The following is a 14,015-nucleotide window of genomic DNA, read 5'->3' as shown; positions in this document are numbered from 1 at the left end:
ATTTTCAAAAAAATGGAGATACCCATACCAGTTACAACAACCAATTCAATAATTCCACCATCTATATACACATGCACTAATTCACCAACAGTTCTATATAGTCACTCATACATATATTCACTAATCATATGTAGTGATACACCTACACATCCTGTTACACACCGACAGTTATCCAAAAGTTATTCACACACATACTCACACATGCAAATAAACTATTGAACATCCATTTATTTGCATAAACAGCTATACACACACTACCACTTTACTTCTAAGGAAACTTACACATACTTACTCTCTTAAAAAATCACTTATAGAAACACATACTAATTTAAACAGGAACTCTTACAATCCCTCACTCTCACATATAGTCACTTATATACATCAATATTCACATATACTACATTAAATCATATGTAGTTACTGATAAAGACACTAATAAGACAGTCATTCACTCACTAACACAGACATATGCACACTAATCCACCCATACAGTCCTGCACATATGCTGTCTTCAAAACACATACAAACAGAGACTCAGTCATTCTTGCATCTATGTACTAAGTAATACCCCCACCAAACCATGCAAACACTCATACTGATACTAAGAAAAACATCTAATAACCTATATACATACACATGTACCTACTCATCAACCCATGCAGCCAATTATACACAAAGTGAAACACTAATACATATATTTAAATATTTAAACATTACTCACTAATATATGTATTCTCTAAGATATTCAATAATATATACATATATAACACATATTTATTTTTCAGAAAGACACACATTCACTGGATGGTGTCATCAGTGATGTCATGAGTGATGTAATATGTGACGTCATCAGCAGTGCATTACACGCGCAAGTTATAGTGAGTCCAACTAACTATAACGTGGAATTTCATTGGTTTTATATCAGTAAAATTTCCAGCTAACTACAACTGGTGTCAAACCTATGGTTTTTTCAGTGAATTTCATAGGTTTTGTAAATGCTACTTCCTAACTATAACGTGTGTAAAACCTATGGTTTTTTCAGTGAATTTCATTGGTTTTTAAAATGCTAATTCAGAAATATCTCGTGTATACAACCTATACTTTTGTCAATAAAGTTCTGGCAATATTTTTTTCGGAAACAAGCCGTTTTCTTCACTGTTCAAGTTGCATAGAGACTCCTTGTAAAGCGATACAGAATTAGAAAGTCTGTACCTTGCCTTTTTTTCAACGCATTAAAATTTGCCTGTAAATAAAAATTGCCTTTCTAAACTTTCGTGCACGACCCGGTGTGCGCACTCTCGGCAACAGTTCTCAATAAAATGGATAGCGCATTTCCAGGCTTTCGTGCGTGACCGACTGCGCGCACCCGCCTATATATTTCGTGAAAACTTTGCAATCTGAACTTATTGAATTTCTTCATAGACCCATCAAAGAACTTATACTACGTCAAAGAGACTAAACCTAGGCTTCCTTTTTAATATTATGAAAATTTTCATTAAATGGAGCCGAATGTCTTTTTAAACTTTCGTGTGTGACCGAATGTACACACCTTGGTATTTTAAAAAAATATATAAAAGGTTTTATACTTTAACAATTGTATGCTTTAATCGAGCTCAGAAGATATATTAAATCCGGATGTGTTTGGATTTACTCCTTTTCACGTTTTGAAACTTCGCTGAATTAGACCGCTACTTCCAAATGGCGTACGTGACCAGATACTGTCACCGCCTACACGTCCCGAGACGCGCATGTGAAGTCATGTGACTCGAAAACAACACTTCCAATTGGTTCTTAGTAGTTTCTATTCTGCAATTTACACGGAGGACTCCACCCACTTCCCTCACTATCTTTTGTACTCTCAAAAGAGAACAACGTTCAACATCTTTCGGAAGACTTTGCTGAAATGGCTGCCGCCCCGCATTCATCTTCCGAATCTGAAGGAAATGAGCGACTACCTTTAAAAAGAAAAAAGGAATCTTTTATTTGGCAATTTTTCACTTATCCTGAAGAACAAAAGAAAGTGAATGTGCCAAAAGTTACCTGCACGATATGCAATTCGGTTCTCTCAAGAGGAAATCCAAGAAAAAAATATTCTTTTTCCATACATACCATGGTGCGGCATGTCAAACAAGTGCACCCTGTGGAATTTGCAAAGGCATCGACAAGAGCCCTGGCCACGCTATTACCATCAGAGGTGGCCAGCACATCTTCTGGTGGACGACCTGTATCTCCATCGAGTGCTGTGATGGACTTGAGACCATATCTTGCAAAGGTGCACATGAAATGCAACAAATGTGGAGAAATTCTTCTGTACGGAGAGCAGAGCCTCATTCTTACTAAACTAAAAATTGAGAGTCATAAATGCCCCAAGAAAAGATACATTTCTTCATTTCATTTTGATCCTGTCTCACACATGAAAATGTTGCAAGTTTAAAAAATCAAAAACAACATAACACTTGTTTAAAAAAATTTTTTTTTTTTAAAAAAAGTTCTTTTCAGAACTAACTCATTCTACCAAAAAGAGCTCCAGGAGCATATTATAAAGGGGGTTTATCTCCGTTTTTTTGGCTTTCGTTCGTGCGCGACCGTGTGCGCGCACCCGCATATATATATTTCGTGAAAACTTTGCAACTTATTAAATTTCTTCATAGACCCATCAAAGAACTTATACTACGTCAAAGACACTAAACCTAGGCTTCTTTTTTATTATTATGAAAATTTACATTAAATGGAGCCGAATGTCTTTTTAAACTTTCGTGCGTGACCGAATGTACACACCTTGCTATTTTAAAAAAAAATATAAAAGGTTTTATACTTTAACAATTGTATGCTTGAATCGAGCTCAGAAGATATATTAAATCCGGATGTGTTTGGATTTACTCCTTTTCACGTTTTGAAACTGCGCTGAATTAGACCGCTACTTCCAAATGGCGTACGTGACCAGATACTGTCACCGCGTACACGTCCTGAGACGCGCATGTGAAGTCATGTGACTCGAAAACAACACTTCCAATTGGTTCTTAGTAGTTTCTATTCTGCAATTTACACGGAGGACTCAACCCACTTCCCTCACTATCTTTTGTACTCTCAAAAGAGAACAACGTTCAACATCTTTCGGAAGACTTTCTTTTCACGCGATAATGTGAAATACTGAGATTGTTACAGGATTTTCTATCAGATATGTGTTCCCATTGCTGTAGAAGCACTAACACCGTGGAAAATTCCACCGATAGCAGTGATATTTTTAACGCCGAGCACCGGCGATTTTTATCACTTAGAAGCCTTCCTATTATGAAGGTTTATCTCCTAAGTCTCTGATTCTCAAACTGTGCAACGCGGCTCCCCTGTGTGCCGTAATGAAGTGCTAGGGGCGCCGCCCACACTCTAGTGTGACTAACCATCTATAAATTCCACAGACATCTCTACCCTGTTATCTGCAATTGTGAGCATCAAAAGGAGCTGCGCTACGCCCCTGTGAGAGGCCACCGATCCATTGAAGTTCTGTGTCGTGAGAGGCCTCACTCCCACTGCTGCAACGGCTTGGCAGTCCTCCAGATGCACAGGAACAGCCCCTCCGATCCATTGAAGTTCTGTGTCGGTCTCAATACCACTTACAAAATGAAAATAAGCACTGAAGAATATTCAAGTATGTAGTACTCCTCCTGCTACAGCATACAAAATGCATTCTATTACCTATAAAAAAGTCAAACACCCACGCTACAATCATATAGAATACTTCCTCTAAAGCAGCCTGTGAATAACTTTAAAACATCGGGTTAACCTTTTTTTACTCTCTTATCATTGTCAAAATTTTTAAATGAAACGGTTTACATTTTTACTTTTTATTTCCAGTAAATTTTAAAAATAAATGTTTATAGTTCCATAGGCTCAAGCAGGTCAGCTTCCCACCCCATGTCATACAATTCTGACAAATCGGCATCCTCATCATGTTCTTCATCATCCTCAGGATTTAAATCATCTAAGGGATCTACTTCCACTGACGTTTCAATGACAAGTTCAACGATAAGATCGAGATCAACGGATTGCTCATTATCACTCATGGTTGATGTTGTCGTTATCTTTAAAGAAAGAGAAGAACAATAAGATGCTTCAGAGTAAGAGACAAATCTCAGAGACTATAATAGTAAAATTGTTTAACAAGAGTAACATTTTGCAGCTATTATTTAGCCATGTCCAGCGATGCTGAGGAGGTGAAGCCTATGTCCAAGTTTTCAGTGAACAGGACTCATCTCTTCTTCACCTTGGATAAGCCTCACCGACTCTGTGTCCCCTGCTCATACTTAAATATAAAGGGGCAGATTTATGTTAACTGGCGCATCCCCAGAGATGCACCAGTTAATGTGCACCGCTGCTCTGCCACCCATGGTGTGCCGCATTTACAATGTGGAGCACCATTGAGCAAAAACAGCACAGATGCGTCACGCATCTGTGCCGCAAAAGGGGCGCATTGCAGGAATCACGTCGCAAGCGCGACATGTCTACTGCAATGCACAGGAGCAAGCCACACATTGCATGGTGCATCACTCCTTATGCCTGTTTCAAACAGGCGTAAGGATTTGATTCAGCAATGCTATAAAGCTGACTCAGTGAAATCTTCTAAATTTCACTGTGTTAGTTTTACAGGGCTTTCATGCAAATGAATGCCCACCCTGCAACAAAACGCCTATATGAAACCTGACGCAGGTTTCATGTGGCACAGGACTTTACAGCATGACACATCTGCCTAGATGCATCAAGTTGTAAATATGTCGCAACATAGCGCATCTTTTGCGCCACCGCTACGTCACAAAAGTGACGCACAGCGGCGCAAAAGAGGCACACGGCTATCATAAATCTGTCCCTAACATTTTAAATGATTAATTCAGGATGACGAGAAGGTGTGGCCTATCCAGAGGTTTGTTTGAGGTGAGGCCTACTCAGGGTTGCAGATGAAATTTAGGCTTCTTGAAGAATACAGAGGAGATAATACATGTGCAGACCTACCAATGAAGTGAGTCATGTCCACTTCACTCTTGAACAAAGGCCAGACCTCTTCTGTGTCTGTGGACAGGCCTAAACCTCATCTGCACAATGTGATTCGTAAAGTTATGAAACACAGGTGATGTAATTGAAAAACGTGCAATTTCTTTTCCTCATTTCACAATCACATCACCTGTGTTTCCTTTGCTTAGGTATCTCATTGTGCAGATGCAGTCTAGCATATCAAAGAGTACACAGAAGTTCAGCACTGTATACAACAATTTTGACATTTACAGAAGATTCAGCTTCTCCATGCCCCCTACACATTTCTAAATGTTTACAGTTTAAACAGACGGTATGTTGTTGGAGATGAAGTGAGGCCTGTCTTGCAACATGGTGCATCTTTTGCATCACTGCTGCATTGGTTTCATGTGGCACAGCACTTTACAGCATGACACATCTGCCTAGATGCATCAAGTTGTAAATATGTTGCAACATAGCAAATCTTTTGCACCGCCACTGCGTCACAAAAGTGACGCACAGCGGCGCAAAAGAAGCACACACCTATCATAAATCTGTCCCTAACATTTTAAATGATTGATTCAGGATGACGATAAGGTGTGCCCTATCCAGAGGTTTGTTTGAGGTGAAGCCTCCATATTAATATATATCCTTAATATAATAATCCTCTAAGGATGCATACATATTTGTGTAGCGGCCCATGGCAGGAATTTGGCGTGCTCTGGCTCTGTTCCACTTCCAAACACCTTGATCCACCGCCCCCCTATTCAGTGGGCTGCACGCTCCGCCCCGCCCAAACCCCCTGTTACAGAGCCCCCTACCTACGCTACCTGCCCAGGGCTGCCATGACCCTATACCCGCCCCTGGAAAATGTATAAGACACAGCAACAGTAAAAATCAAAGAATAGGCAACATGCAGAAAAACTGCACAGTAGATAAAGAAACATATGTTTAAGATAACCCCATTGAAAAACATGTAGTAATTTTTAATCTGCCATGCATCTGGCCCTCCAGGACCGCTTTGGAAACTCCTGCTTTAAACCTTTACATTTCATTTTCACCACACACACGTTTTGTAAAAACCCATGTAACGGACAACAACTGCATACACAGAAAATGCAGAGCTGGCCTTAGGCATATGCAAGCTGTACACCTGCACTGGATCACCAAACCCCAGGGGCCACCATGCCAATATATATCCTTAATATAATAATTCTCTGACAATAGATACATGTTTCTGTGATGGCCCATGCCAAGAATTACGCGTCCTCTGGCTCTGTTCCACTTCCAAACACCCTGACCCCCCCCCCTCTTTACTGGGCTCCGCACTCCGCCCCACCCGGACCCCCGGTTACAGGGCCCCCTACCTACGCTCCCTGCCCACGGCCACCATGACCCTAGATCCGCCCCTTGAAAATGTATAAGACACAGCAATAGTAAAACTCAAACAATAAGCAACATGCTGAAAAACTACACAGTAGATAATGAAACATATTTTTTAGATAACTCAATTGAAAAACATGTAGTAATTTGTTTAATCTACCATACATCTGGCCCTCCACGACCGCTTTGGAAACTCCTGCTTTAAACCTTTACATTTCATTTTTAAACCATACACACGTTTTTTTTCAAAGCTGCATATTAAACGCCTAAACATGTATTTAGTCGTCCACATGCAGGCACTTTCAATTACATGACTTATTTAAGTGGAATCCCTGTAATGTTGCATATCTTTCCAAAAATACACCAGTGCCTATTATTATTACGATTTTTTTTCATTCTTCATCAGTGATATTATTTTTTACATGTAATGAAAATCACTATGACTTTTTAAACGACAAAGCTTACGCGGTAAAAATCACTCTGCATTTGCTTCCCTTTAAGAATGTAGTTTATCTACCCCACGCATGTGAACCTTGATATTTCCATCTGGCAGCAAATTCCGGCCTTGAATCACAAGACATGAACAACAGCCTTATTGTCACAAAAAGAAGTTAGCGTATCATCTGTTCGCGAACATATCTTTCACTTAGCTAATATTCACAGACAACACCATTCCTTATAAAAGAGTGGCCTTCCTTTACAATTTACTGAGGTGACTCCCTTAATTTTAAACGCATCCTCCACTTCAAGACAGGCTATTTTTTTTATAACTACTAAGCAATGGTTTAGTGACCGGACTGCCAAAAATTATATCAAGTCATTCTGCTACTCTTCACTCCATGCTCTGCGACCTATTTCTGTGGACTTCCTGTTGAACTGCCAGTGCTGCGACGTTTGTGTTCCCATCTCGTTTATTTCAAAATGGATGTCCCTCCTGTCTTCGCAAACAAGCCGGAACACTTAGAACTATTTCGCCAAAAGATGCTTGACTACTACGGCATCTTAGCACTCTCGACTCTGAATACTTCATATCGATTATCATTTCGATATTCCTATTTCACCTGTGTGCAGCCTGTATTTCATTGCCTGAGCTGTGATTTCATGTGGGCCCTGGACTTATGTCTCTGCAACTTAGTACCTCCTGAAGTGAATTACAATCATCTCATGAATCCGTTAATTGATCATAAACAGTTTTGTTGCAACGGAGGGATTATGGCCTTTGCAGCGATACAAGGAGTTCTGGGTCATTGGGATATATTCGCAGCGGCGCAAGATTTCCTGACAGACAGCTACATTGAAAACCCACCGAGCTGTCCTCTGATGGTACTAGAGGCTCCGGTAATAACAGATCATGAATGCTGCTTTCCTCTTTTCAATTGGATGGCTGACATGTTTTCGGATCATAACAGTGACTTCTTGTTAGAAGCAGTTGCTGCCTACTTTGCCTATACAATCCTGGGTTGACTGTTATGCAAGCCATTGACGTCCACATTTCGTTTTGCCTCCCTATCTTTTTCACGTTTTCCTGGATATTTTCTTAACATGAACAGACCTATTGGCTTTACTAACAGTGGACATTATGATTTCCTACTGGTTAAATTTTGATCTTTTATGTGGGCTAAATTTTTTTTCTTCACCTACTCGATTTTCAACTTTATTTTTTATTAAAGTCCAATCTCAACAATTCTATTGTATATCTTATCTTATGTTATTTCAAACGTACTCGAACCAAAACTCGCTAATATATGCTACATGTGCCCTAATTAATGTGTAAATATAGAATGAGTTTTTTATAACTGTAAACGCAATTTCGCATTTGAACTGCTTAATTCCGCCTCAGACACCTCTGATCATTTAATTTTCCATAAACTGAAATATTTTGATTACATACATGCACCTCTCGCCATTTTGTCGGTTTTGGCGCATTTATTTTCCCTTACACAATAGCATAACAGAAACGTGATAGTGCTTCGCATGCAGAGAGCTGATTGATAAAGACATAATGTCTAACCACTAGCTTTTTCATATATCGTTCCTAAACTGAAAGGCCAGAGACCTTCTTCCATTTATTAAAATATAATATACTTCCTCATAAGAGTGTATAATTAATTTCGCAAAACCATATTCATTTTTCATCAACTATACCGTTTGTATTCTATGTACTACTGACTATACCGATTACTTTGTTTTTTGCAATGTCTCTACTCGTATTAGATTGGAAACTTGCCTTGAAAACAGTGCATTTCTGAATAAACATTTCAAATATACACGTTCTCTCTTTTAATCCATAATCTCAACTAAAATGATTGTATACTGAAACAGTATTCATGTGTTCCACGTAACTTCAGCTGTACTAACTTAATATTTTCTTTTGTCGACCTGATTTACTCAAACTAGAACCCACAGGCCTATAACAGCCCGTGAACCCTTTCTTAGTAGGTCGCGCACCATGCAGACAGTTATACCTCTGTAAAAAAAATAATTTATTACTCTTCTCAAGCACCGTCCCAGTTCCGCTTCACTCAGTGTTAACCACTGCTCCCACGCTTCTACAGACCAGACGCTATGTCGTATTTCACTCCTTATCACGCTTTAATCTCCACAATAACAAACACTTCTCCGCCAGCCACCAGAGAACAGAGTGCAGATGCAGAGGCACTAAGTAGTGAAATACAACATACCCTCTGCTCTATGGAAGCAACCGAGCGGTAATTCTGAAAGAAAACATTCACTAGTGCTTCAAAAAAGCATTTCAATTATATAAATAGTTTTTTGAAAACGTTCCAACTACTTTGATGCGACTATCTGTGTGTGCCTCCACAGCAAAGTTCCTCAGCCCGGACTGAAGTCAGACACAGACAGACACACACACAATAAGATAACACAGGGCAACGGAGACGGAAAACAGAAGGCAGATGAAGATGCAGTCAAACAGCAGGAGTGAGAGAGATATTTTTATACTCCGTTTGGTACCTCAATTTACGAACACATTTACTGCACAAATCTGTGTACAACCTCATGGTCAGAACTTTTCATTTTATTTTACTCGACCACCTCCCCCTCTCACCCCACCAGTACAAGCCGCGGCCACAAACTACAATGTAATTTTGTCGTCTGTCAGAAAGTTTAAGAATTCATTAAGCATTACCACTTTTTCAAGACGGTATCACATGTAATATACCATTTCTCTCTCTATCTGCATTATCTGTCTCTCTGCTAATATCATTTTTTCACTTCATAAACAACTTCTCTCATTATATATAAAGGCTTCAAAATCACACAAATAATTACTCTTTATATTAAACATATTTTATACTTCATATTTCACATTTAAATTAAAAATAGTTTTAGAAATACAACACATTATGACAGCCAACAATGACTTTAGTTTCAAACTATGAGGAAAATCAATCATTGTTTGTGAGTAAACCATATTTTACGGTACATGACAAAACAAACAGTTACGGACTTACCTTTACCAATGCTTTGTACGATGTACAACAGTGACAGTCACAAAATAGATATTCGTTTGACGGAATCTCAATTATGCTGCTATCACTGCAACCAAAATTCAATGGCACAGATATACAGTCAATACAGACTCATATATGTCTCTTCAGCCAATCATATTTCCTCCCGCAAAATTTTGTATTCAAATTTACATTTCAGTTGGTTGTCCCTCACAATATTTTCAATGTCACATAAAAGTCACCCATCACCCACTGCCATCTCTGGCTGTTTCCATGGTAACACCTCATTCTGCACCTGGCTGAAGGCACAGGTCAAAAGTTCATATCTCAACGTTCTACAGCAAACTAACAACACTGTTTTCCCTCCAGAAACACCTGCCTATTCACAGCTCTGTTACATGTCATTTTTTTCACACCCAATACTACTTTTTCTTTTACATAACATTAACATGCAACGTAGTCTTCAATCTTCACGTATTAGAATCAACCAATCATTTTTCGTTTTTCAACCACACCAAGCTTCATCCATTTTTTTATCCTGACTTTCAGCTTCTAACTGCCATTCCACTTCCAGAACCCATCGGAGTACGAGTGCATCTGCCTTGAAAATGAAGGTTTGGCTTTTAGGACACAGCTATATTCACTGGAGTGGAAAATATGCAGCAAGCAGACGAATTTCAAACCTTGATTTACCAAATGTGCAGATAACGTGGATTGGGCAAAGAGGATTAAGATGTCACCAATTAATACCATTGGTGAAAACTTTTATGCATCTCCCAGAACCAGACCTTATAATTGTGCACTGTGGTGGGAACGATCTAGGCACATTGACTGGGGTAGGTCTGGAAATGCTTCTAAAAGACACCTTTCAACAATTGATGACACTTTTTCCTCGAACTGCCTTGGTATATTCCAATATATGCCAAAGACAGAAATGGAATTGGTCCAATCAACATTGTGCACAAATTGAGAAAGCAAGGAGACATGTTAATAAATCTGTTTCTGCTTTCCTCAGAGATTATAGCATGGGTTCTATTTACCACAACAACTTGCGTTACCACATGCAAGACATCTATAGGACAGATGGTGTTCATTTCACGGATGAGGGAAACAGAATCTTCCTCTGCAACATCAGACTCTGCATCGGTACTTACTTATAAATGCAGAAAAAACTCAATTAACACAAGGGCTCTTTTCAGAGCCACCTTATATCAAAGCACTCAAACTTCTGATTTATCTCCATTTTCACACTCTTGTAAATAGGTGTGCGCGCCCGGGTGCGTGCACCCCGCAACTTAAAAAAAATATATATATATATATATTTTCGCGTTTAAGGGCCTTACTGCACACCCTGAGAGAACCTACGCAGCAAAACAATCTCTACCTTCTCCCCTTTCCATGTTCCAACGCTTTGAAATGACAATATATTTACTCGCAGTGACAAAATGTCGGTCAACACTTCCTGATTTCCTTCGAATCGAACGTTAACAGACGTCACGCAGCAAAAAAAAAATTCCGCTCGCGCGCAGCCGCTTGAGTGCGCGCACCCGTGCGCGCTTATAGATATATAATTGACTTTAAGTTTAATTTTCTCAGCACCTACTGAACAGATTTACACCATTCCAAAAAAAGCGTAATCTGCGAGCCGGACTCTACAGTTTTGCCAAATTTCTTATAAATCCATTCAGCCGTTCGACCTGTAGCCGTGTCTAAACGTCCTATGGAAAATAACATGGAGAAAACACGTTTAGGGACCCCCCTTTTATCTCAGCCCCCACTTCACCAATCCCCCCCAAACTTTCAGGGAAGGAGCGCAGCGGACCGAGCCATCTTCTTTGAGAAATTCGCAAAGATTCATCCACCAGGGCCAAAGTTAATCCAAATAGAATGTTGAGGATTTCCTATGGAAACTAGGTCCTAACTATAACTACCTACTGGCGACCGCCAGTAGGTAATATATATATATATATATATATATATATATATATATATATATATATATATATATATATATATATATATATATATATATATATATATATATATATATATATATATATATATATATATATATATATATATATATATATATATATAAAATTTCAATGGCAAAATGAAACCCCTCATTTTGTTCCTTTTCAAATTAATTGTATTAAGTGTTACCACTTTATTCCAATCAAGATGACTTCAGGTGTGCCATACTTTTGTCATAAGTAAGACTGTTAGCGTTCTAGTTGTTCTTTAGAACACTCTGGGACATTCTGTCATTGGGCTATAGTTGGGCTACAACTGGCTGATATTTGGACTACATTTGGGCTCTTTTGTCTCTGGTGGCCATCTTGGGAGACTGCATATCAGAATTTTTTTAATGAAATATAAGAGGATTTGAGAAGTCACTCAAAATGTGCCCTAATTTTTCTTTCTTCAGCACTAATCATAATTTCTATGGCAAAATGAACCCCCTCATTTTGTTCCTTTGCAAATTAAATGTTTTAAGTGTTAACACTTTATTCTAATCAAGATGACTTCAGGTGTGCCATACTTTTGTCATAAGTAAGACTGTTAGCGCTCTAGTTGTTCTTTAGAACACTCTGGGACATTCTGTCATTGGGCTATAGTTGGGCTACATCTGGCTGATATTTGGGCTACATTTGTTTTTTTTTGTCTCTGGTGGCCATCTTTGGGCAACATTGGGCTACATTGGGCTACATTTGGGCTCTAACATATATATAGCCCAATGTAGCCCAATATATATTTTTTCAAAGTTAATTTTCGTAAAAACCACTGGAGCATATATCTTGAGACATAGCAAAGGCACATCGGGGTACCAGTCCCTACAATTTTGCCAAGTTTGGTGGAAATCCATTCAGCCGTTCGGGCTAAAAGTGAGTCCAACCGCCCTATGGAAATTAACATGGGGAAAACACGTTTTGGGACCCCCCCTTTTATCTCGGCCCCCGCTTGACGGATCCCCCCGAAACTTTCAGGGAAGGAGCGGAGCGCCGCGAGGCAAAGTTAAGTAAAATTACAGGCAGATCCCTCATTCGGCGCCAAAGTTATTCCCAATAGAATGTTGCGGATTTCCTATGGAAAACGATCCTAACTATAACTACCTACTGGTGACCGCCAGTAGGTATATATATATATATATATATATATATATATATATATATATATATATATATATATATATATTACCTACTGGCGGTCGCCAGTAGGTATATATAGTTAGGATTTTTTCTCTATGGGATTTTTGAAAATTCTATGTCTAATAACTTTGGCGTTTGTGGACGGAATTGGCTGACATTTTCAGGAAAATTGAACATTTTGTTTCTGAGCAGCCACTGAAAATTTGGGGGGGGTTTGTCAAGGGGGGGCTGAGAAAAAAGGGGGGTCCCAAAACGTGTTTTTAACATTGAGTTTTCCATAAGGCGGTTGGCCTCACTTTTAGCCCGAACGGCTAAATGGATTTGCACGAAACTTGGCAAAATTGTAGGGACTGGTAGCCCGATGTGCCTTTGCTAGGTCTCAATATATGTGCTCCAGTGGATTTTGAGAAATTAACGTTCAAAAAAAGATATATATCTGTAACAGCGGACCAGGCAGCGCTCCAGTTCGCGTACTTTTCGCGTTACGGAGCTTTGTGAAGCGAAGCTGATTGGTTCTCCGGCGTCTGTAAACATTCCAAACAGTCCGTAGCGGCCGCCATCTTGTCTCTCGGTAGGATCGAGAGACAAGAGGAGGCCAAAGCGAAGGGGCAAATGACCGTAAGGGGGCATAGTAGATCCTCCCTGACCCCCTAGGTTTGATGTGGAGGTTTTAAAAGGGCCCCGCGGGGCAAAAAAAAAAAATAATAATAATAATCGAACGGCTGAATGGATTTGCACGAAACTTGGCAAAATATTAGGGACTGGTAGCCCGATGTGCCTTTGCTAGGTCTCAATATATGTGCTCCAGTGGATTTTGAGAAATTAACGTTCAAAAAAAGATATATATCTGTAACAGCGCTCCGCTTCGCGTACTTTTCGCGTTACGGAGCTTTGCGAAGCTGATTGGTTCTACGGCGTCTGTAAACATTCCAAACAGTCCGTAGCGGCCGCCATCTTGTCTCTCGGTAGGATCGAGAGACAAGAGGAGGCCAAAGCGAAGGGGCAAATGACC

This window comes from Lissotriton helveticus, chromosome 1_1 (assembly GCF_964261635.1).
Source record: "Lissotriton helveticus chromosome 1_1, aLisHel1.1, whole genome shotgun sequence".
Lineage (NCBI taxonomy): Eukaryota > Metazoa > Chordata > Amphibia > Caudata > Salamandridae > Lissotriton > Lissotriton helveticus.
Note: the sequence above shows the minus strand (reverse complement) of the source record.